The sequence below is a fragment of the Pantherophis guttatus genome, chromosome 1, assembly GCF_059756535.1.
Source record: "Pantherophis guttatus breed Tessera chromosome 1, ASM5975653v1, whole genome shotgun sequence".
Taxonomy (NCBI): domain Eukaryota; kingdom Metazoa; phylum Chordata; class Lepidosauria; order Squamata; family Colubridae; genus Pantherophis; species Pantherophis guttatus.
The window spans coordinates 244,833,185-244,857,479 of record NC_142063.1 but is presented as its reverse complement, the minus strand read 5'-3'; the positions used below and the strand labels follow the sequence as shown (position 1 = coordinate 244,857,479).

Below are 24,295 nucleotides of genomic sequence, written 5' to 3'. Positions count from 1 at the left end.
ACATGATATTATAATCATTCATAATAACCTTCACCAATGTAGAGAATATATCTATTTGGTTGCTAGGAGTCAAAAACAGCTTGCTGGTACATCATCATCATCATCATCATCATCAATATATTGCCAGTTGATCATATTGAGTAATAACCCAGAATATAAAAAAATCACTTATTTTAAACAATTGAGAGTATCATTTTTGCCTTATTTTAATGTTTTAGTTAATCTGGTATGTATAAACAGAGCAGAGAGATAAAAGGAAGGGAAAAATTAAATAACGGTAGAAATAGGAGTTGAAGTATAATTGTTAATATGAGGAAACAAAAATTATAGAAATGAAAGTAGTTACACAAGTATTGTTATACATAATAAACAAAGATTAGAAGTATATGTATAAGAGAGGAAAAAAATGTATAACTATGGAATTTTTGTCGGATGTGAAACTGTAAACAGAAAAAGTGTTAAAGCTTTCCTTTTGTTTGTTTGTTTAAAAAATGTTTAATATTTTTTTTAAAAAAGCAAAAATAAGAGATAATTTATATAATGATGGAACCACTGAACCACCTATAAAAGCTTTCACAGATGAAAGAGAATCTGAGATACTTTCAATACAGATCTTAAACAATTATCAAATGTGCAAATGGATAGCAAGTCACTAAAATTGGAACTCTTTCTTAAAGCTATTTCTACCATTAGGCAGATATCTAGCTCTTGTGGTTGATACTAGAAGCTAACTGAGAATGGGAATTCAGTTCTTTCTAATGTTTTCCTGAGATATTAACCCTTCTTTATTCTATCACAGAGGTGTGTGTATACGTCACTCAGTCTGCCTCTGAGTAATATGGAAAGCTGTATTTACCAAGCTCTAGGTGGAAAGAAAATTATCTTGGGCAGCATTTAAACTGATATTAAGCTTAAAAGAATTGTTCCAGGGTTATAAAGAAGCTAATTTTTTACTGGGCCTGGAACTGGTGTAGCTGTACAAAAATTCTCTATGGTTGCAGGTGAATATATTCTTGTGTTCTTTTCAATTTCAAAATAACCAAATTTGTATTATTATTTAGGATCTAAAGAAGATGGTGTTAGGGAACGTTTATTTGAGCAAGATAATTCTTCACATGAAAGTCACTAAAAGAAAATAGTAATGTGGAAAAGGCATTTTTGTATGTTAGTGCTGAATCAAAATGAATACAAAAAATAAACAGCAAGATATGTGATGATTTGTACTAAAAACCAAGACTATGTGACATTTTTCCACTACATATTATTCATAGCTCATACAGAGATTAGACTGAAAGAAATTCAAGGGTACCACATCATTTCACATACGCTACAAAACAGTTGTGCTGTTGCAATTCCTTATTCATGCCACTTCTGGCCACTGTATCGTGAGTTACAGCTTCTGCTGAGAGATGTGAAATGACTTGTATCTAAAACACAGACTCAAGTCCTATAATTCCATCTCTAACGCTGTCAATAGGCCTGCACTATGTCTGTCCGCAGGTCTGCATTCATACAGATCATTTAACAGAAGGGCAAAGACGACATTCAGGAAAATGCTTTCAGACCTTATCTGAACAACAATACTTAACTTTCACCACCTGGGCATGGCTTCCGGAGGGAAAACAATCACAGACTTTTTCTTTTTGGACAAGTCCCTGGCAGAGGTTAAATGCTGTTTTTAAAGTCCTTTCAACTCTGTTCAACCCAACATTTATCATGCATATTTAGAGTACAATTTTTAATTTCATGCCTCCGATATCATATGGGGGAGAGGGGAGATAACTAAGAGTAAATGAGACAAAGCACACAAAATCTGTTCCATAATGCTTGCTAAAGCTTTTGGTTCAGATAAAAGACACATTGTAACAAATATTGCTAAAGGTAATTCATTACATTATTATAATGGAACTGTCAAAGGCCCATTCTGAGGCATCAAAATGTTCCATTTTGCATATAATGATACAAATCCATATTTATAATGTACAGATAAGCAATTACCAAGCTTGTTCAGAACAAAAAGAAACACTGGGAAAGCCATAGTAATTTTATACATCTAAATCAGAACCTTGATGTACGTTTATTATATGAAATGAATGCATATCTTAGTGAAAAGTGTAATTTACTTCTCAGTAAATATGTTTACAATAGAAGTGTTAACACGAAACAGATGTTTCTATTTAGGAAGATTTCAAGTAACAGAGAGCTTGTCTCGAGAAACCTTAGTGACTCCTAGATGCATTGGGAGAACCATTTGTCAAAGTCCTGGGTGAACATGGCTCAGTGCCACACTGCCCTAAGTTTCTGAGAGTTACAGATGGAAAAGGAAATCCTAGAGTTTTGATCTCCCCTCCAGCAATAATTTCCCCCCATAATGCCATCTTCTTACTGCATGTAGTGTAATTAATAATCATAAATACTGTATTCTACCACAATTGCAGAAAATAAGACTGTAGCTACGCTTCTTTTAATTGATCTAAGCGGTACAGTTTCCTTTAATCCTTGGAGTCAAACCCTTGGAGATAATTATCTACCCATTAAAGGCTTTTCAATCGTATCCTGACTAATTTTACAAAACAGCATGATTCATAATAAACACATTCCCGAATGCTTTCTGCCTCCCACTGCAAATCAAAAATGGTGAGTTCAATTTACATTGACCTCTAAATAACCTACAAGCTAAGTTTTAAAGGTCTTCAAGGCCTCAATCTCCATCAGGAAGTGGTGTCCTCTGAAAATGTTCTTTGAAAGACAGCAGCATCTAAAGTGACCCAGGAGTCAAAATTCCATCCTGTCTCTATTCAGGAGAACCCCAGTCACCCTTTTAGGGTTCCATCCATCTTCATTTGCTGTCATTTCCTCTAACTTTCCAATTCCAGGACAGAAGGATGTTATTATTTCTTCTCCACTTTCCTTCATTTTAGAACATTTACAAGCTTTCCTTTAGCAGTACAAACGCTTTTTTATTATAAGTTGTTCTATACTGTATTTTATATTATAAAATTCAGAAATTTGTAGTAATAGAATCATAGGGATGGAGATTCATGTTTATCCTTTTCTGATACAGAAATCTCAGAGTTTAAGATGCAACCAATGAATAAGTAGCCAGCCAACATGGGCAAATCTTGCCAATTCAAATAGCATCAAAGAAGTCCAGACCAGAGATAGAAGCTTAAAAATGTGTATGTTTGTCTGCAGTATTATTATTCATTATTGGTTTCTTTGGCAACTGCTATGTGTATTATAAAGCTGTTTTTAATACTTATTCTAACCCACTTCATAGGATTAAGTACACAGAGAACCATGTATTCCTGCTCTTCTTGGAGAAAGAATGGAATACAAATTTAATTAATTCATAGAAATAACTTGACCCAGAAGCATTTTAGGATTTGCAAATAAGAAAGCACCTGAAAAATGAGTGGGTTGACTGGGTAAAGAATGGCTTAGTGCCTTAAAAATGGGCCTGAGTATTGTTTTTTATTAATGGCTCCAAACAAGAATGGTTGTAATTATTGAGATATAATTCTATTTCAGTTAAATATGCTAGGAAATTATTATTAGCTAATTTAGCTAATTTATCAACCATGTTCTTAGAAAGGGTTAGGTTTAAATTTCTATGCTTATCTTAATGCCTTGTATTGTAACATCAACATGTTTCTTTCAAGTCTATTTGACTTTGGAAAAATACAAATGTTATTTGTTATTTTTTGGTTCACTGGTCCAGTTTATAAATCTGCTATTTCCTGCCAAATTCCATCTATTTATTAATGTAATAATGTCCAATTCAATTTGGTTTTTTGATAAAACTCAGCTAGTTACCTGTTTAATTCCAATTATTGAGTTCACTGACTTGATTCCGGTCCTTTGTGACTTGTAGCCTTTCTCACCTATCTATATAATTTAGCTTCTATTGGATAGTTAGGTATTCTGAACAAATGAATAATAACAGACATACATAAGTATAACAGGCATATTACAATGTCCTGAGCTATTTGATTGCCACTCTTTCATGATATAACTAGTGTAATAAATCAGACCAGTGGTGAAATGCTACTGGTTCACACCGGTTCAGGCGAACCGATAGTGATAAAAACTACTGGTTTGGGCGAACTGGTAGTATAAAAAAGCTACTGGTTTGTCCAAACCGGTATTTCTGACAATCAGCTGTGTCTCGTGATTTAAAATTGCTAGAAAGCAGGAAATCTTGCTTTTTAGTGAATCTAAATTGTGCAGCACAACTGTTTTCCCCCCTCGCTGTTCTACTTACCTTCCCAAGCCTTTTTCTGCGCAAAGCATGCGTTTGGTGCATACTGCGCATGTGTGTGTGTGCAGCATGCATTTGGCATGCACTGTGCGTGCGTGCAGCATGCATTTGCCATGCACTGTGCTTGCACAGCATGTGTTTGGCACACACTGCACATGCATGCACAGCATGTTTGGCATGCACTGTGCATGTGGATGGCACAGTGTGCCTTTGGCACACAGCATACATGAGTGGGCAGAGAACTGGTGGCAAACCGGGGAGGATTTCACCACTGAGTCAGATATGTTGTCTGATCCCAGCAGTATTATTGGGCCTGTGTTCATACTGGTTTTTCCCCCACAAAAGTGATGATATGAGGGTATTACACATTAAGCACTGAAAATAAACTAAGCACTTCATATAAACTGAAAACTATGCCTATTTCTGAATGCTAACACTCATATTACTGAGAGAACCCAAGAAGGAAAAAAAGCAGGAAAATCAGAAGAGAAAGAAGACAATCAAAATATATTATATATAAAACAGGGAGAGTGAACAAAAATGCATAATAACATTTTTATTTGGCAATGGAGCAGCCCATTGGTTAGTGATGGTACTTGCCAAGGAATCAGACCTCAGCAATTGCTCAAGAATGTCAAGCGTTGATATTGACTTTGTATTGAACAATGGTGGAAAAAAAGACATAGTTTGGTGTAGTAGTTAACGCATCAGGCTACAAGTCATGAGACTATGAGTTCTAGTTTGCCTTAGGCACAAAGGCAGCTGGCTGACCTTGGGCTTGTCACTTTTTCCGCAGCCCTAGGAAGGCTTTTAAAAAAAAAACACTTCTGGAAAAACTTTCCAAGAAAACTGCAGGCAGTCTCCAAAATCAGACATGATTGAAGAAATGGAAAAAAATGCTGGAAACTAAGGATCATTTAATGCAGAGGTTATGATCAGTCTTAAAATTCTGTGGTATGTAAAAGCAGTGTTTCAAAGAGTTACCATGATCTAGTTAGAGACCTAAAAACAATACAACATTGACATGTCAACTGAGTTGTAAATTAAAAAAAAAAATCTGCTATGTGGGAGACCGCAATTAAATACAGATGTACAGATGTTACCTTGTGAGAAAACTATCACTAATGTTAATGTGTTTCGATCTGGTAATAACATAGTGTAAAAATATGCAAAGGCAAGGGAAGGGAGCAGAGTATGTACAGATGAGAATCCAGACGCATGGATAGAGGACACCATGAAATTTCTCAAGCAATTTCTTATGTCTAAATACTTGTAATTAAAAAATTGAATGCAAGTACACTAAAGACATCAGACCTAACAGTTGAAAAGCATGCAGATGATTTAGGAAATATAAACATAATAAGAAATATTTCTCCTTTTGAAATTGTGAGTTGATTTACCCTGCTATGATTTTATTAACTTGAAAAATAATGATAACATTTTGATGGTAAAGTTAGTAAAAAACAAACTGTGTACTTCTAACATTATTCACATGGAACACTTTCTGATGTTGCCTAAGCAAGTGGGTCAGGCAAATCAAAAGCAGCCAAATTGGAAGCCAGTTAATTATAATTTTTAATGTGAAATAAAAGATAAAGCACATATAAGGCAAATAATATTAACTACACGTAACTGAATGCAGTTTACTAGAATTACTAATCTTGTATCACAGTTTGGTCTCTCTCACGCTTACAAAATTTGTTGTTCCTAATCCTAACTTGATGTTCAGAGAATGCCCTCTGCAAACCCCTGAATCAAATAAAGAAGACTTTGAAATTAGGCTCTGTAGTGAACTTTTATTTCCATATTTAGAAGAGCTTCAATCCAGGGCATGAAGTGGACATGAAGTTAATTTTTCTGATAAAATTATTGGAGAAAGGCCAGGGGTGAGAAATGATGGGAAACAATAGGATTTACGAGAGTGTCTTTGGGTAAATGGAAATTTGTAGTTCCTAGAAGTCTCAGGACACCCATTTTGGGAATATTTCTCTGGCCTTGTCTCAAAATTTCACATTGGACAAGTTGGCTATTCCAGTTTAGAACTTTGAGTTTTATGGACTATTTATTTGTTTTTTAAAAATGTGAAAATCTGGAATTGGAATTAGATTGTTCAAACCCTCATCTCAGTTAAAAAATTTTATTTATTTATTTCTCTAATTTCTAAGGCCACCCATCCAAGTGAGTAGCTCTGGGTGGCAAGCAGAATTAAAATAGAATGAAAACAATGACAAACATTATAAAAACAAGCACCCAAATCATTAATGCTACCAAGAAATGGGTCCCTGCACAAATTCGGGGTCCCGTGCTTGGGCACAGAACCACATCTTCAGGGCCTTACAAAAGACCAGGATCATTCTGATCTCTGGAGGTAGAATGTTCCTCAAACTGAACTGTATGGGAGAAAAGGGATCTTCTAGCCGCCCCCTCCCCCATGCTCAGCAGCATTCATTAGCTGATGGGACCAAAAGTATGCCCATCCTGCCTGACAGACAGGTCAGTAACTTAGTCCTAAGCCACAAAGATCTTTAAAGATGACAACCGGCACCTTTGAGTTGCATCTGGAAGCATACTGGAAACCAATGTAGCTCATGGAGTAGTGGTGTTACATGCACTGAGTAACGAACATCATTTAGCACCAGTGGTACAATCCAAGTTAGAGGCCCTCCTAACTGTGGCTGCCATCTGTCCTTCAAGCAGGACTCATGAGTCCAGGAGGATCTACAGATTATCTCCATAATCTATCTGAGGCAATGTCACTCATTCAAGACCGGTTCCCAGCACCGGAAGGTCTAAACACCAAAACGTCCTAATTTATTTCCCTAGCAATATGTAGCAAAAGACTATATTGAAAGTTTTTTTGTTTTTTTTTACTTAATTTGCAAAGGGAGATGAATACTTTATTGGAAGGTGGTAGGATACACGTAAATATACATAAACAAATATACAGATACGTACAAGGTATATCTTCCTCCACAAAATAGAAGTTGAATTAAGGAAGAACAAAAATACCATTTTTATTACCTTTACTTTCCTGGTGGATACGTTATTTCCTCAGCATAGTTTCAGTATAAAACACAATGCCAGTACAAAAGACAATGCAGCAATGATCTCAATTGCTTTTCAGATGTATTATGGTAGTGACTAAAGAGACACATTCATCCATTTTCTTGGCAACACCTGGCACTATTCTCAAGATCTTTTTCATAGTTTTCAGTTTAGCCTAGAATTAGCCTGGCTTAAGTTTTTTTCAAAATTGGTAATAAAAAAAAGTTCCTCGTCACCTTTTTTTTTTTGTATATGGGGGCACCAGGAAATCCATGAAATTCAAAGAAGCCTTTTACCATAATGATCTTATGAATAAACAATCCAGACCAATATTGGCTGTACAGCTTTGAATTACATGTGAGTTTAAAAGGGTAAATTTCATGGATTTCTCCCTTATTGTTCAGATTTGGTACCTATTGAATGGACTAGAAATAAACAATTTTCACATCTGGCAAGGATATATTAATTTTCCTGAAAAATGTACTTTAAAAATGGCCAATTAGTTCTAGTTAAACAACTTTCATTTGGAAGGGGGAAAATAACAGTATTATTACCAGCACTCATTGTGTGAATGAATAGATTTGTGTTAGAAGTAATGCACGTCTGAGACATTTCACTGGACTCCTGTTGTGCAGAGAACAAAATGCCATTATCCTGATATCAATTGTACTGTGAGAGATTATAGTTTATACTACTTGTCAAAGGGCTCTTGGTCAAGAAGAAGGTGTCTTTCTTGAATTGTATGTGTATGTTATTATATTTGTATATTTGTCTTGATTGGAAAAAAGAGGTCATCAGTTATACTGAATCTGAAAAACAGGATTAAATAAAGTCATGACCTTGGCTACTAACAACTGAAGTATCACTACCATTCATGGAAAATGTAAAAACTAAAAGTCAGGGCCCAAGGGTTATTCTTATGACAGGTTAATAAACACAGCTAAAATGATAGTTAATAAACACCAACTAAGCCCTTCAATTATAGCAATAAACTGTTCAATTGGTTAAATGTCCACAGTTTTTCTCCAAATCCTGGAGTGAACTGTTTAATCAATAAACTATTGCCTCACTTGGCAAACAAATATCGGCAGCAGTCTTTGGCTGACATGAAGCGGCCCCTTAAGAATCGGTTGGCTGGCCAATAGTTTCCTTGGGACTTGAAAGTGGAAAAAAAAAAAGAACTTTTAACCAAAACTAAAAGCAAAAGTGCACTAGAATATCATTCTCAATATCAAAACAGAATGATTCTTTTCTGAAAAAAACCCCAACCCACATGGGTTTTCCGCTTTAAAGTAACTTTTCATGTGGGCTATCTCACAAATACTTTTGCCACAGAAACCCGTCACTCTGTAGCCAGTTGTGAGAAAGTGGGATACATATATAATAATGCAGCATATAAAATTAGACGAGCAAATATCTTCATAATAGATTATTTTTTAAAAAATTCATTTTTTGGCAAGGAAAAAAAATCACTCTCCCAGCACAACCTGTTATACTGGGAACTAATATCCTCTTCTATGTAAATTATAATATAATTTACAAATTATAATATAATTTACAACATCTATATATAAGTTATCAATATTGGTATAATAGTTTTATGCTACAGTGAATCTGACGACTTTGTATTAAACCCATCTGGCCTTCTATTTTGCAGACTTTTAAATACATAGTTCATAACCTTTGTACTCCAGACAGTCTTTACCATTAATTCTATGGCTATACAAGTTTGAGATTTCAAGTGTACTTTCCACCCAGGCAAACCATTGCAAATATTTGGATATACACTGAAACTGATAAAGTTCTCATAAAAGTGTCAGTAAAGAAACTTCTTTTCACCTGAAACAGTTTTCAAAGTCATTCTAAACTTTGCTCTTTGCAATCAAAAGATGATTCTTACACAAGGCGGTATTGAAAGCAAAAAGGTAGTATTTTGAAATTCCAATGGCCTTAAAGGAGATCTTTGGATAGTGATATGTACTGACCAATGCACTGGAGTGCCCAAGAGAAAAAACACTTCAGCTGCCTTCCTCTGAGTCTGCTTACTTAGAATCCTGGGAATACAGAATCTGACCAAGGAACGGTGGGGCTACCCTTTCATTGGAACAGTTTTTCATTAGTCTGTCTCTAGATCCAACTCATTCACTTACTGAATTTGGGCCATGTCTTTTTGGTTCTCCTTATTTTATACCCTTCTTTTCTACGAATGTTTCATGTCTGAAGGAATGTACAAGACATAGTAGAAACGAACAACAATTAATAAAAAAGCCTAATTAACAATCTCCCTTAATTTAAAATCTACAGCAATATTAGACTGGGATAAACTTAATAAATTTTATTTATTGTAATTTTAATACACCAAATAAATAAGTTGGCTGAATTAAAATATTAAGCAAATAAAAAATAAATATGATGAAATATAAAAAGAGGAAAACTTTTCAGTGGGCAGCATGAAAAATACCATAAAATATAAATACGAAAATATCAATACAAACTTTAGTAATGTGCACATGACATAAAAATATGTTATTAAAAATACTTGAGAAAAGAAGAATGCCATAGCACCTCTGGGAGCTAGGGTGACCAGGAGAATTTGTACTGGCTTGCTTTATGATAAATTGATAGTGATAGTGGTGACTCACAATGCTCACACTGGAAGCCACTCCAGAAATGAGCAATCTTCTGATCCACATCATCATCATCATCATCATGATCAAGCAAAGACAGATCAAGAGCTAACCATTTTGTAAGTGCATACTACTGACCATGTCCTCAAAATTATAAATATGTCATTCCCTCCAAAGTTGTGAACTTCAGTACTAAAAGATGCACTCCAAATTCCATGTTAAGTTTCATTCCACTTTAAATTCTTGATTTTTGTTCTACTCACTATACCTGAGTGTTTATTGAAAAAAGTCCTCTGAGGCAAATATCTTAAGGTACCTCTATAACTTAAGTTAGTATATAGCATGGGTGTCCAACCTTTTGACTTGCCTGGGCCACACTGAGTGAAAAGGAATTGTTTTATGTAGTATAAAAAATATAGTTAATGTACATAAATCCCATAATAATGTTAAAAATTTACAATCTTGTAAGGCTGCATTACTAACTGTCCAGGGCCGTATGCTGCCTATGGATCATGGGTTGGACACGCTTGGTATATATGGAACAAACTGATTTCTGAACTATTGTGCATTCAATTGTTTGTTGCAGTCTTTAAACTGAACTCAGAAACACAATTGGAATAGCATATTTCAAGTCATAGATTTCAGGCAACATGGTGAAATCATTTCATTCCCTTAAAAAAGCAGTGCTAGAAACAAGAGTGTGAATGGCCAAAGCCATCCAATTTCATATCATTAATCTAGGTCATCTTGTAATGATTGGTGACTATACTAGAGAAGAAATGGCAAGGAGTCAGTGGAATCTAAGTTTTCTAGAGTAATCCAATCATTCTATCAGTGCACAGCTTTTTTCAAGATAAAAATGATCTGGATAATTGGAACTGTGATGTTCACAACTCCAAAGATTCAGGGTATTTTTTAAAGCACCACATGGGAGGAATATATCAGTTTTTATAAAACACAGTACTTGTTCTTCTAATAAAGATATTGTCTCTATTTTTTTCTTACCAGCCATTAGACTATAAAGCTGAAATGCTGCTTAATTTTATCTATTGGAGGAAAAGAATGGGGAATTTTTATAAACTAGAGGGACAAACACCTACCGCAAAAGCTTTGCTCCTACGTTTTCTCTCAACAGAAATAGTTTCTACTAAAGGTAGGAGAGATTGTGTTAAAAGAGCCCTTTTAGTATCCAATAAAATCTTTGACATTAAAGGAGCTCTGCTTCTTTTTGCAGACTGAATATTTGGGAACCAAACACAAATCCTATGATTGCAAAGAAATCTTTACTCTATTTTATTATACTTAATCAAATAATTTAATTTTAAGACTAGGCTGATTGAATTCATCATAAATATTTTATATTGTCTTTCTGTAAACCAAACCAAATCCACACATATGCCAAAGAAATGTACAAGTACAATGTACAAAAATTCCCTACCCCATCCAAAGAAGCATCCTAAAACATTGCAAAGAGTAGTAAGGAAATAATAATAATAATAATAATAATAATAATAATAATAATAATAATAATAATAATAATAATAATAATAGGCATGACTTAAGATGGGAACCATCAAGAAATGGAAGGTTTAATACTCACTGCTCAAGAACAAGCACTACAAGCTAATGCCATGAAAGCAAAGATATAAAAATCCACCGACAATCTAAACTGCTGACTTTGCAACAACAAAGTTGAAACTGTTTCACATTTAATATGTGAATGCAGCAAAATCACACAAACTGATTACAAAGCTAGACACGACCAAGTTGCTAAATTAATCCACTGGTCATTATGTAAAAAATATGACTTACCTGTATCCAAAAAGTCATGGAAACATAAAGTGGAAAAAGGTATAGAAAATGAGAAGGTGAAGATCTTGTGGGACTTTCGAATACAGACAGATCGTCACTTGGAACACAACATGCCAGATATCACAGTTGTCGAAAACTGAAACGTACAATTTATTGACATTGCGGTACCAGGAGATGCCAAAGTCGAAGAAACAGAACTGGAAAAAATCATGAAATATCACGACATGGCCATTGAAACTACATGGCTATGGATGAAACATGTAACAGTGATACCCATTGTCATCAGGGCACTTGGTACCATGTCCAAGAATTTTATAAGCTACATCAACAAATTGCATCTTCCTGCAATAACACCACAGGAACTGCAAAAAACTGCGCTACTTGAAACATCGTACATCTTAAGAAGGTACTTGGTTGATACCTAGGATGCTGGCAGCAACCTGTATCAACCATTAGCACCAGTCAATGGTATTTGTGATGCATTTTTGAATGTTCAGTTGACTGAGTTTCATGTTTAATAAATAAAGTAAATAATAATAATAATAATAATAGGTGTCAACACATTTCCTAAAAGCAGACAAAGATTCTGATGGGGTTATTTTCCAGGTAGAGAACAGCATCAAAGAAAAATGTTTTTTTTTTCCTGTACCTAAGAAACAGAGCTATTCATGACATTTTCAGAAGTGTATTTCCTGCAGATATGAAGCCTTGGGTTGATTCATAACAAGACCCAGACATTTTCAGTTTTTAAGCTTAAAATGAACAATTACCAACCAGTGTAAATCTGTCAATGTAGGAGTAAAGTGACTTTTCATCAGATGAAGATTCTGACATTTGATGGAATAAGTGTACACATAGCAAATAGTACACAGCAGTAGTCTTAAGTGTGATCTGACAAAGCTATAAACATTACCAAACCTGTTAGATTCAGAAAATATTGTACTGACAGACAAAATACATTTATGTAAACATACTACTTACTGGGACTATCACCTGAACTTCCTGGAAATGGATTAGAACTAAGGAGCTTTATAGTATAACAAACCAGATTTGCTGACCGCAAGTATTTCTCAAGACAGTCAGTTTGGGATAATGGTTAAGGCACCAGGTTAGAAACCCGGAGATTGTGAATTCCAGTTCCACTTTAGACACATAACCAGCTCTGTGACATTGGACCACTCATACTCTCTCAACCCTTGCAAGCAAGGGCAAACTATAAAAGCCCCCCGCCTCCCTAGAAACAACCCCAAAACAACATCTGCTGTAACAACAAAAACATATTTTTTTTAGAGCCAATAATTTTAGCCCAGAGAAGGCAGATTTCATGGTGACCAAACAGAAGCTCATCTTGTTTATTTTCATCCAACCCTTTAGTGAAGCTAGATAATATCAGAATACCCTTCATGTTAAAAAGTGAAAATGAATGAAATGAGCTTTATTTCTAGAAAGACTCAATATTTGTTTGAAGTGTTGTTTTGGGAAAGAGGAAAGGGAAGGAACTGGACTGAGTCTTTTTATGCTATTTTCTTTCTTTCTCTAAGAATGCTATATGGCAACTTTAATGCTATTGTTATTTAGCCTCCACCAAAACTACTTCTGTGTACTCGTTTGAAGCACTGATAATTTTAATATTTCTAATATCTTAATTTTTTTTTTGAATATCGGTTAATTTGTATATCTCAGATCCGGGACGGTCTGGACTCTGACTGGGCAGGGTCAGTCGGGGGGGGGGGGGGAGACCACAGGTCTTGTTATCTGGGAGGAGTTTGATCCTGTGACCCCTGAGGAAATGGACAGGATCATGGGGAAGCTGAGTGCTACCACATGTTTGCTGGACCCATGTCCCTCCTGGCTTGTTTATGCAGCCCAGGAGGTTACGCGTGACTGGATCCGGGCACTGATTACTGCATCCTTGGGTGAGGGTAGCTTCCCTGCCACCTTGAAGGAGGCAGTGGTGAGGCCCCTTCTCAAGAAACCTGCCTTGGATTCAGCCATTTTGAACAACTTTCGTCCTGTCTCCAACCTTCGCTTTATTGCAAAAGTTGTTGAGAGCGTGGTGGCACGGCAGTTCCCGTTTACCCTGGAGGAAACAGAATACCTTGATCCATACCAGTCGGGTTTCAGGCCCGGATACAGCACAGAGACGGCATTGGTCGCGCTGGTGGATGATCTCTGGAGGGCCCTGGACAAGGGATATTCTTCTGTCTTGGTCTTATTAGATCTCTCTGCAGCCTTCGATACCATCGACCATGGTATCCTGCTGCGACGCCTCGAGGGGTTGGGGGTGGGGGGCACTGTTCTACGGTGGTTCTCCTCCTACCTCTTGGGGCGCTCGCAGGCGGTGTTGGCAAGGGAGCAGAGGTCGACCCCGAGGCCCCTCACTTGAGGGGTGCCCCAGGGGTCGTTGCTCTTTCCTCTTCTGTTCAACATCTATATGAAGCCGCTGGGGGAGGTCATCCGTGGTTTCGGGGTGAGGTATCATCAGTATGCTGACGATACCCAGCTTTTCATATCCACCCCGAACCAGCCCAGTGATGCCCTTGACATGATGTCCCGGTGCCTGGAAGCAGTACAGACCTGGATGGGGAGAAACAGGCTTTGGCTCAACTCTGCCAAGACCGAGTGGCTGTGGGTACCGGCATCTCGGCTCGAACAAGATATTCCATCTCTGGTTATAGGGGGTGAAGTGTTACCCCCTGTAGACAGGGCGCGTAACCTGGGTGTCCTCCTGGATTCATGGTTAAATTTGGAAGACCATGTTATGACCGTGACCAGGGGGGCATTTTCTCAAGTTCGCCTGGTGCGCCAGTTGCGCCCTTATTTGGACCGAGATGCCCTATGCACGGTCACTCATGTGCTCGTCACCTCCCGTATTGACTACTGCAATGCTCTCTACATGGGGCTGCCCTTGAAGACCACTCGGAGGCTTCAGCTGGTGCAGAATGCGGCAGTAAGGGGAGTGATGGGAGTATCCTGACACTCCCATGTTACACCTTTCCTGCGTGACTTGCATTGGTTGCCAGTTGCCCTCCGGGTGAGATTCAAGGTGCTGGTGATCACCTATAAAGCCCTACATGGCTTAGGCCCATGATACTTGGTGGACCATCTGCAGCCAGCAACAGCTTCCCATCGCCCGGTGCGCTCTCACAGGGAGGGCCTGCTCAGGGTGCTGTTGGCCAGATAGTGTCGGCTGGCAACCCCCATGGAGAGAGCTTTCTCTGTAGGCGCACCCACCCTTTGGAATCAACTCCCTCTGGAGCTCCGGGTGTCCTCCAACCTTTGCTCCTTCTGCCATGGGCTGAAAACATGGCTATTTCATCTAGCTGCCCTAGACTAATGGGGTTTTTAATAGAATTTAATGGGATTTTATTGGATTTTTGTCAATTTTATCATGGACTTTGTTTTTAACGGTTTGTTTGTTTTGTTTATTGTTGTGAGCCGCCCTGAGTCTTGTGGAGATAGGGCGGCATATAAGTCCAAATAAATAAATAAATAAATAAATAAATAAATAAATAAATAAATAAATAAATAAATAAATAAATAAATATCTTCCGTTATTGATTTAATTTTTAACATTCCTATTATATCTCCCTACTTTATTAGCCATTCTTCTGATGTTCATTTATGTACCAGGCAATGTATTCAAAAATGTAATTATTTTAAAATGGACATTCTTGGTTATCACCTTAGTGTGTACATTTAGAAATATTAGTCTGTGGAGATTCTCAATCATCCAGGTCATGGTTGTCCCAATGTTGCTTTTCCAAAAAGTAACTGGACTTGGGTTTCTTTTTTTCTTTGAAAATATTTTGCTTCTCATCCAAGAAGCTTCTTCAATTCATCTTCATTTAGAAATATTAGCGGCAAATATGCCAGATAAACAGCAGTTTTCACAATTACAATGTAGTAGTGGCTTTTAATCATGTTCTGGAAATTTGCAAAGTTGTCAAACTTTTGTAAAAAGTGTAGCATTCCAACACCCTTCTGCCCCTTCACTCCTGACATCTACAGTGACTGCCTACAGAAAATATGTACCTAACATTTCCCCCTTTTTTGCTCCTTGAACTGTGAAAAAAAAAGTATGTAAGTTATCTCAAACAGCCTCATTCTGCATCAGCACCTGCTCGGGCAGCAGTCAATTAAACAAGCAAAACAACAGCTGGATAAGTCAGGTCAGCTCCCCTTATGAACTTCAAGACTTATGCACAGGGGACCCCACCACACTGTCTCTTTTTCGTTACTTGAAAATACCAAGTCTTAGTAACTTGATGCCTCCTGTAATGTGTTTGAAGAGACAGTGAAAGACTCCCTGAATCATTGCTGCTGTTTCCCTTTCTTCCTTAAAATATGACAGCCTTTCTTTCAACTTGCATTGTCTGCAAGGGGCAGTAAGACTCACTTCAAATAGCTACATTTGCTTTAGGAATGCAGGTTCAAAGAAAGGAATTATTGTTAACTCAAACTCAGGGTGGTCAAAATTCTCTTATGATATATGTCATCATGTTTTTAAGCTCTGTGCAGATTCACTGTACAATTTCACTTTTGTTATTTTTTTAGCCTGTAGACAGAATGCATGAAATAAGATAAAATGAAAATTAAACTGAGCTGTTTAATTTAGATTAAATTTAGATTAAATTAATGTTTCAGATTAAATTATATTCATACAATACTATCAATTTATTAATGTGCAGGCTATAATTTCCTTAAACAGTTCTATCAACAGCAAATCTGTCACCAGTTTAGCTAGTTTTGTCATTTTTGATGCAGTATTATACAAAGCTTAAACAAATGTAAGAGATCAGGGAAAGTAAAATACATTTTCCTGTACATTAGTGGATCAGTTAAGCTAATGAGTGGTGAGATGGTAACTTTTCTTCTCAGTGAGAAGGCAAATAGAATAAAGCATCTATTTTTGTCACTTCAGATTTTTTAAATAAATATTGTGCAGGACACATGGATATTGTAAAGAAACAATTTTACAGACAGTAAAATAAAACAGAGAGAAAATTGCCTGAGCAAAAAAGGATTGTACACTGTGCTTTCAGCTTAAGGTTGTGTAAAAGGCATGTTGTTTTATAAAAGCATTGAAATGTGGGCAAATAATATGAAAGATATACCTTCCCCAATGAACCGCTTTTAGATGTGCTTGTCTTCACCTTCCAGATTTCTCATTTATTGCAACTATGAACATTGAAACCTGGAAAGTTCCATGAAATGAGAGCCACTTTTGTATGGTGATTAAGGCACCAATCTGAAAAATAGGAGCCTGTGAGTTCTAGTTCTTTCTTAGGCACAAAGCATCAGGGTAACCTCGGGCCAGTCCCTCTGTCTTAATTTAAGGAAGAAGCCAATGGTAAACCATTTCCCAAAAAGGTTGCTGAAATAACTGTATGGTCTGGAGTAGGAGTCAAGAATGACCTGAAAACACATACCAGGGGTGGGTTCTACTTACCTTTACTACCGGTTCGCAATGGGAGCGTGCACGTGTGCTTGCTTCGCTTGCACGCACGTGCTTCTACACATGCACAGATCATCCATGATGATGTTGTGGCAGGTGGGCGGAGCCTCCCGCCGGTTTTACTACCGGTTCTATAGAACCAGACCAAACGGGGAGCAACCCACCACTGACACATTTATATATTATACTCTATTAGGCTCAGGATATCTGTCAAGAATCATACCACATTACCTGGGCTAGCAGTGCTGAAGATGGCATTTGGTTCTTTAATCAGTTGTATAATATAAATAGTATTGCGCTCTCTCTCTCCCTCTCTCTCTCTCCATATCTACCTATCCCACCTTTATTATTTTACAAATAACTCAAGACAGCGAACATATCCAACACGCCTAGCTCTTCCTTTTTTTCTCATAACAACCCTGTGAGTGAAGATGGGCTGAGAGAGTTTGCATGTCTGGCCCAATGTCACCCAGCTGGCTTTCATGGTTAAGGCAGGACTTGAATTCAGGGTCTCCTGCTTTCTACCTTGGTGCTTAACCACTAGACCAAACCAAACTGGCTCCTCTTTTTTACAGGAAGTCCTTGTTTAACAACCACAGTTGTGACTGCCAACTTGATCATTAAGTGAAACAGTCACTAAGTGAAACTATGATTATGCTTAAGATTTTACTTCAAGCTTTTCTTTGCTTTATAGATCTGTGGAAGTCAAATATGAGAAGACTGGTTGCAAAGTTACTTTTTCATCACCATCATAACTTCAAATGGTTCCTGCCTGAGGTAGTTGCTAAATGAGGACTACCTCAATGGGCAAAATCAAAATCATTATCATACATATCTGTTAGTAAGTTTATGCTATCAGCTGAATGCTGCTGTATCACCTAGCATACAAACAAGTTTGTTATCTGGCTTTGCCTCTGGAGAAAAAAAAGAGGGAAAGAGCTTGAGATATTGCGTTAGAACAGTGATGGCTAACCTTTTCTGGACCGAGTGTCCAAAGCACACATGCGCACGCAAAAATGCACAAAAGCGTGTCCAAACCCCCCAAATGCAATGTGTGCGTTTCCCTCCACACCCCATGCATGTGCATGAGCCCTCCACACACGCCCCGCCTCCCATGCATGCGTGGCAGAGACCCGAAGACCATTGGCCAGTGGGAGGCATGCGCGCATGCACAGCAGAGCTCAACTGGGGCAACAGCTTGTGTGCCAGCAGAGAGGGCGCTGCATGCCACCTCTGGCACGCGTTCCACAGGTTCGCCATCACAGCCTTAGAAGTTCTGTACCAAAGCCAAAAATGGGATCCCAATTATTCATCCTTTCCTTAACTTCATTAGGTACCTTTGGTATATTGATGAGTGATCCTATTTCAGTGTATGCCAAAGGAACAAAATTAGTAAGAAGGAATAAAATTAGTAAGAAGCAACAAAATTAGTAAGAAGCAACAAAAATTTTAATATAGTTTGACTTACTCTTGTGAGCATTACTTTGTCTGCAAAGTTAAAGTGGGCCTAATTTTAATGTAATTAACAAGGATTAAATACATGGGAAATATGACATTCCACTGATTTCCAGAGAGTTTCCCTTTTCAAGGGCTTCTTATGGATTGCACTAAGCATGTTTGGAATAGTCCAGAAGATCTGGGTGTGTATATATACTTCAGCAAGATTTTACCCAAAAAAGTGAAAGCGCCTTTTGTGCATTCACAAATAAACTCAAGACAATGGTCTTTGAAGTGGCCATATCTAGCTTTCAAGAAACAGTGGTGCATCAAATTGAGATGAACACTTAAGCGCCTCATAAATGATTCACACCATTCCAGTAGCTTTAGATGTGACAAAGGGCACAATAGTGCCTAACAAATGAAAATCTGATCATTTCAAACTTGGTTGTTCATATGCAGAAATCAAATTACTCAAGAGAGAAAAATTCCCAAGTATTCGAAATAAATCTTTATATAATAGATTTATTATACCTATTGCCTCAGAATCTCTCCTAAACCTAGTCGTTATTAGTTTTAAGGGATTTTTTTTGCAGACCCTACCCTTCTAAGCCTTTATGCATTCATTAAAACATGTTTCTCTACTGATAAAATTCCCTGTTGACCAAACACACCACTTTACAGCTGAGTTCACTGTTCCAATAAGAAAACACACCTTGTCTACTTCAAGGATGTTTCTGTCAGTTTAGCTGAAACCACCATAAAATTGGTAAACCAGGATGAAGATAGGAACCCTGAGTATGAAATATAGAAATATTCTTCTTTTGCCAACAGTACCTTACAATTGGATATTGAGATCAAGGGAACTGAAACTTAATTTGTTACTCACATGTTCGTTATTTTCATGTATCAAATGTTTTTACATTCTATGGTTACAATTAGAAAACATGGTAGCATACATAATTACAAAATTTGCAAAATTAATATACAGGTTTATGTCCTTTGGCAAACATAATTATGTTTCTTTCAAAAGAAGTCATTTAGGATTAGTATATTAGATTTCCCATAGAAGAATAGATATGAACTTTATTTAATGTATTCATTTCTTGCTTTTAAAGGCCACTTCAATTGCAAGTAATACTGCAATTATTCATATAATAATTGCAACTATACTTTCAATGACTGAAATCAGGGTATTTGTAAAAATACCCTGGTACATCTAAATATAAGCATTTTGTGTAAAACATTTCTATAGCACCTAAAATTCCATATTAACACACATTTTTTAAAATTTCCTTTGAGTTAGTCTTGATTCCTGGCAATTGTTTTGACAAGTCACTGCAATTTTCTTGGCAAATTTTTCAGATGGGGCTTGCCTTTGCCTGCTTCCTAAGGCTGAGAGAGAGTGATTGACTCAAGGTCACTCAGCTGGTTTCGTGCCTCCTGCGTGACTAGAACTCATGGTCTCTTGGGTTTCTAACCAATTGCCATAATCACTACATCAAACGGACTCTATAGAGATAGACAGATAGATAGATAGATAGATAGATAGATAGATAGATAGATAGATAGATAGATAGATAGATAGATTTTCCTTACAATATCAGAAATTAACCTATTATTTGCTGCTATTTTACATGAAATCGGTACAATTATTTGGCTATCACATAATGAAAGAAAACTTGGTTAACTTGGGTAGAAATATTATAGCCTATTATCAATCCTCATACTAAAATACCTTGTTTTCTTGTCTTTAGTGTCAATGAAAACATAATTTTTCAGAAGCATGTTGAAAATCTAAACGAAGTGAAAAAAAATCTCCCAGAACCCACCACCCCTCAAGATTGCTCAAGTACAGGTACAGATATCTAGACAGACTGATTCATTCAACTAAAACAGATCGCATATGAGAATGATTAATTTAACTCAAACAGATCGCATATGAATAAAGCAACCTTTCCCGGAGCTAAATTTCTTGAGAATTCTAATCCAACACTCGTGAAGATTTGGGAGGTTAAATACAACAACACAAATGAGGAAGTGTCTTCTTTTTCTTTTATCATAATGCTGAAAACATTACCTCACATACAAAAGAATAATTTCTTCTAAGTTGCAGAGTCTATTCAGTTTTTAAAACACTTCCCCCCAAAAATGTATTGCCTGACAAGAGTTTAAAGCTTTTATTGACAGTTTTTTGTTTAAGTTATCAAAAGCGGTTTAAGTCAATTTAAGTAGTTGATTAAATCTCACAACCCTAATAGCTTCTGCTTTATATGAAATGTATTAGGAAGTATCAAAATCTATCCTCTGCAAACACACACACACACACACACACACACACACACACACACACACACTGTAATGCAATGTAATACTTGGTCTCACAGGCAACCAGAAATTTTATGCATGCAATTAAATGATTTTCTGTGCGGAACTTTTTTATTTTTTAATTTTCAATAGTCTGTCAAGATGATAAAAGCTGGTATTTGCACATAGAACACAGAAGGTGTGGTTTTGATAAGCAACACAGAAATGCAAATTATCGGTTATCTTCTATTGGAGTTATTAGTGAATTTTTCTGCAGGTTAGTAACTTCAGTTGGTAAGGCTATCATGTAAGGCTACGATGTGCATTGAATTACCAGGTATCAGTCAATCTGTGTAATTTATTCAAACCGTTCCACAGGAAAATTGGACTTATTGTTGAAATGAATATATCTGTACTGACAATATATTTCAATATCTTAGTTGCAATAAAGTTGCTTAGCCCCTCCCCTCCCAAAATAATGTAATGGGTACATTTGTATGTAGGAGTTATTTGTAAATACAAAACAAAAACAAAAAAGCTTTACAATAAATACCAAGGCTATGTTCTGAACATTTGTGACTTGGCTGGCTCAGTTTTATACTTTAAATATATTCACAAAACAGTAATTTCCTAATAAAAATGTAACTTCAAGTGACATATGCACTGCTCAAAATTAAAATGGAAAAAAACTTAAAACTGTTCAAACTCTTAGCATGTTATTTGTATCTTTCTGTAGCAAATACCAATTGTATTACTGATTTTTTTGGCATCAACTGCAAGAAAATGATACTTTAAATAGATGATTTCTTTTAAATGATTCTAAGTATTAAAGGAAATTAAAATATTTTAATATTAAAGTATTAAAATAAAATTGAAATAAAACACATTCTTTCAATTTACTGCAGAAACCCACACATTATCTTTTGAGTATGTATTTACTGATTTAATGTTATTTGCTGTCTTTCAAAAATATCTGATAGCACAATTTCATTCCCTTTATATCCCACTGTATTCAATGGCCTTTTATTATCGTGTTGGGATGCCGAACATTGCAATCTGGGAGAATAAAATATTCAAGTGCTGTATTGGATAAACCCTGGATAATAAGAAGAGATTTTCTACAAGCTTTATCAAACGTTACAGAACAATCACATTTCTTTCTCCTTTCTTCCTTTCCCCCTGATGGATAAGTTTTAAATAAATACACATATACTTACTTTTTCTCCCTACAAAATGCTTCAAAACAATATTTGAGCTCCAGTTCATTGAGAACTGCACAGCTGAGAAATGTTTTCTCTCTTCACAGCACAGGGGCCACTCTCTCTCCAGACACTCTAAAATACGGGTCCTGAAGTCTCCTGTGTCAATAGCAATATAAGAAAGGGTCACATGACATGGCCCTTTATCCCTTTATCCTTCTCTCAGTCTCTGTCTCTCTCTCTCTCTCTCTCTCTTGACAGTGTGTCAGTGGTCATGGCCAATGATTAAGGCAGGGAAGTTGCAAACTGATGAAAAATGTTGATCTCTATCCCAGCTATCTATGCTCTGAGAAAGTTTATCCAGCATACCCTCCCTCTCTTTAACAGCACAGCAGTTTGAACTGATGATTCAGTAGGACAGGACAATCTCAAAGCTCAATCAAAAAGAGCCCATTATATCTATTTGCCTATCTATCCTTCTGTGAATGCATGTTTGTTCTTGAATGATCTCCTAAAAGTCAGAGCAACTGCTTAGCATATCTGTTAAGGATTTAATAATTTAGCAGGGTCAGCCCTGGATCATATTCGGATGACTGATCAGCTGTAGGCTACACTAGTTGAAACTATATCTGAAAAAGCAGTATTACCAAGAAAACTATCTTGATGAATTGTCTAATGGCAAGCGTGGTTAATTTAAGGAAGTGTAAAATTAAGCATGTTGGGATAAAATCAAGGATTTGACATATGCAGAAATGAAGTCTTGAGTTTTCCGTAAAATGGAAATTGAATTGCTAACAACTAATCAAGAGAAGATCCAAAAAATCATGGGTTTTACCTTTTCTCAAAGTATTAGGACCAAGAGTCATTCCACAAAACTGAATGGAATGATAATCAGAATACTCCTCTTTACATAAGTATATGCTTGCTTCTTCACACAGTACATAACCAATCTGTAGTATTCATTATCACAGTACATGGTATCTGTCACTCATGTGAATGACTTTAGCAGGGGACAGGACAAATTCAAAGAATGCTGGTTTAATCTAGTGCTGCTAGTCTTGACAGTCAATGTTTCCACCAGATAGATGGACAGAAGGACTATTTTATGTTCTAATGGATGAGTCAATGTGGCTACTGGGAGATAAATTTAACTCAATCAACTATATTTTTAACTTAGCAAACAAAACAACCTACTGTACACGACACCTGAACATATATTATCTAGGATTGCAATGAGCCAAGTCCATTCTACTTCCACAGCAATGCTTCTTGAAAAAAAAAAAAAGGTTCTATTGAGGAATGTATTTCTAAACCTAATCTCTTTGGCATTATGTGTCTCTTCGAGATAGTTTTTTATTTCTTGCAACTGCCTGGACTATTCCTTGCCATTTTCTTGAAATGTTTTGCCCTTGCCTCCTTCCTAGGGCTAAGCAAGAGCAACTGCCCAAGGTCATCCATCTGATTTTGTGTCTAAGGCAGTACTAGAACTCATGGTCTCCCAGTTTCTAGTCATCAGATTTCTAACTCTGATAATAACAAATGAATTTAATGTTTTTACAATATTATCAAGAAAAATATTTCATTTTCCTGTTAGTGGGAAGAAATATTCCTGCATAACTCATTTTACTCCCATCCCTATTTTGAATTTATACAATGAACTGATCAGAAAGCTAGCTTGTTTATAATCACCAGGATGTGGATAAATGACACTCTCTCTCTCTCTCTCTCTCTCTCTCTCTCTCTCTCTCTCTCTCTGTGAAACAAGCATCAAGTATGTTTCAGGAATCTCTTTCATATTGGAAAGTACTTCTATTAATATTTATATATGTGGGGGAATTTATTGATTATTCATTGATCATGACTTATCAGCAACCAAAGTCTGATACAATGCAACACAATGAAGATCTATGGCATGTGTATGTGCAAAATTAGTGGCACCTATGATCATGTTTCCATTCATGGCTAGCGGATGACTTGATGGAAGCTGTAAGAAGACAAAAAGAGGTTCTTGAAAGAGATTCTGGCATATTTGACCTTCATATTCCTTCTTATAATTAACTAACTGCTACGGTGATCTGGCCAAATACAGGCAATTTAACCCCTGTCACAGAATTATAAGATGAATTAGAGGCTTCTGCTGCAATTTATA

At 36.5% G+C, this 24,295-nt stretch overlaps 1 protein-coding gene and 1 pseudogene across 3 annotated transcripts in view; one reads left to right on the top strand and one right to left on the bottom strand.

Annotated features, from left to right (window-relative positions):
- PRDM1 (PR/SET domain 1) overlaps positions 1-24,295 on the bottom strand; it is a 116,652-nt gene that overhangs the window by 49,316 nt on the left and 43,041 nt on the right. The gene's annotated exons all lie outside the window — the stretch shown is intronic.
- Positions 14,180-14,836, top strand: LOC148116814 (uncharacterized; annotated as a pseudogene).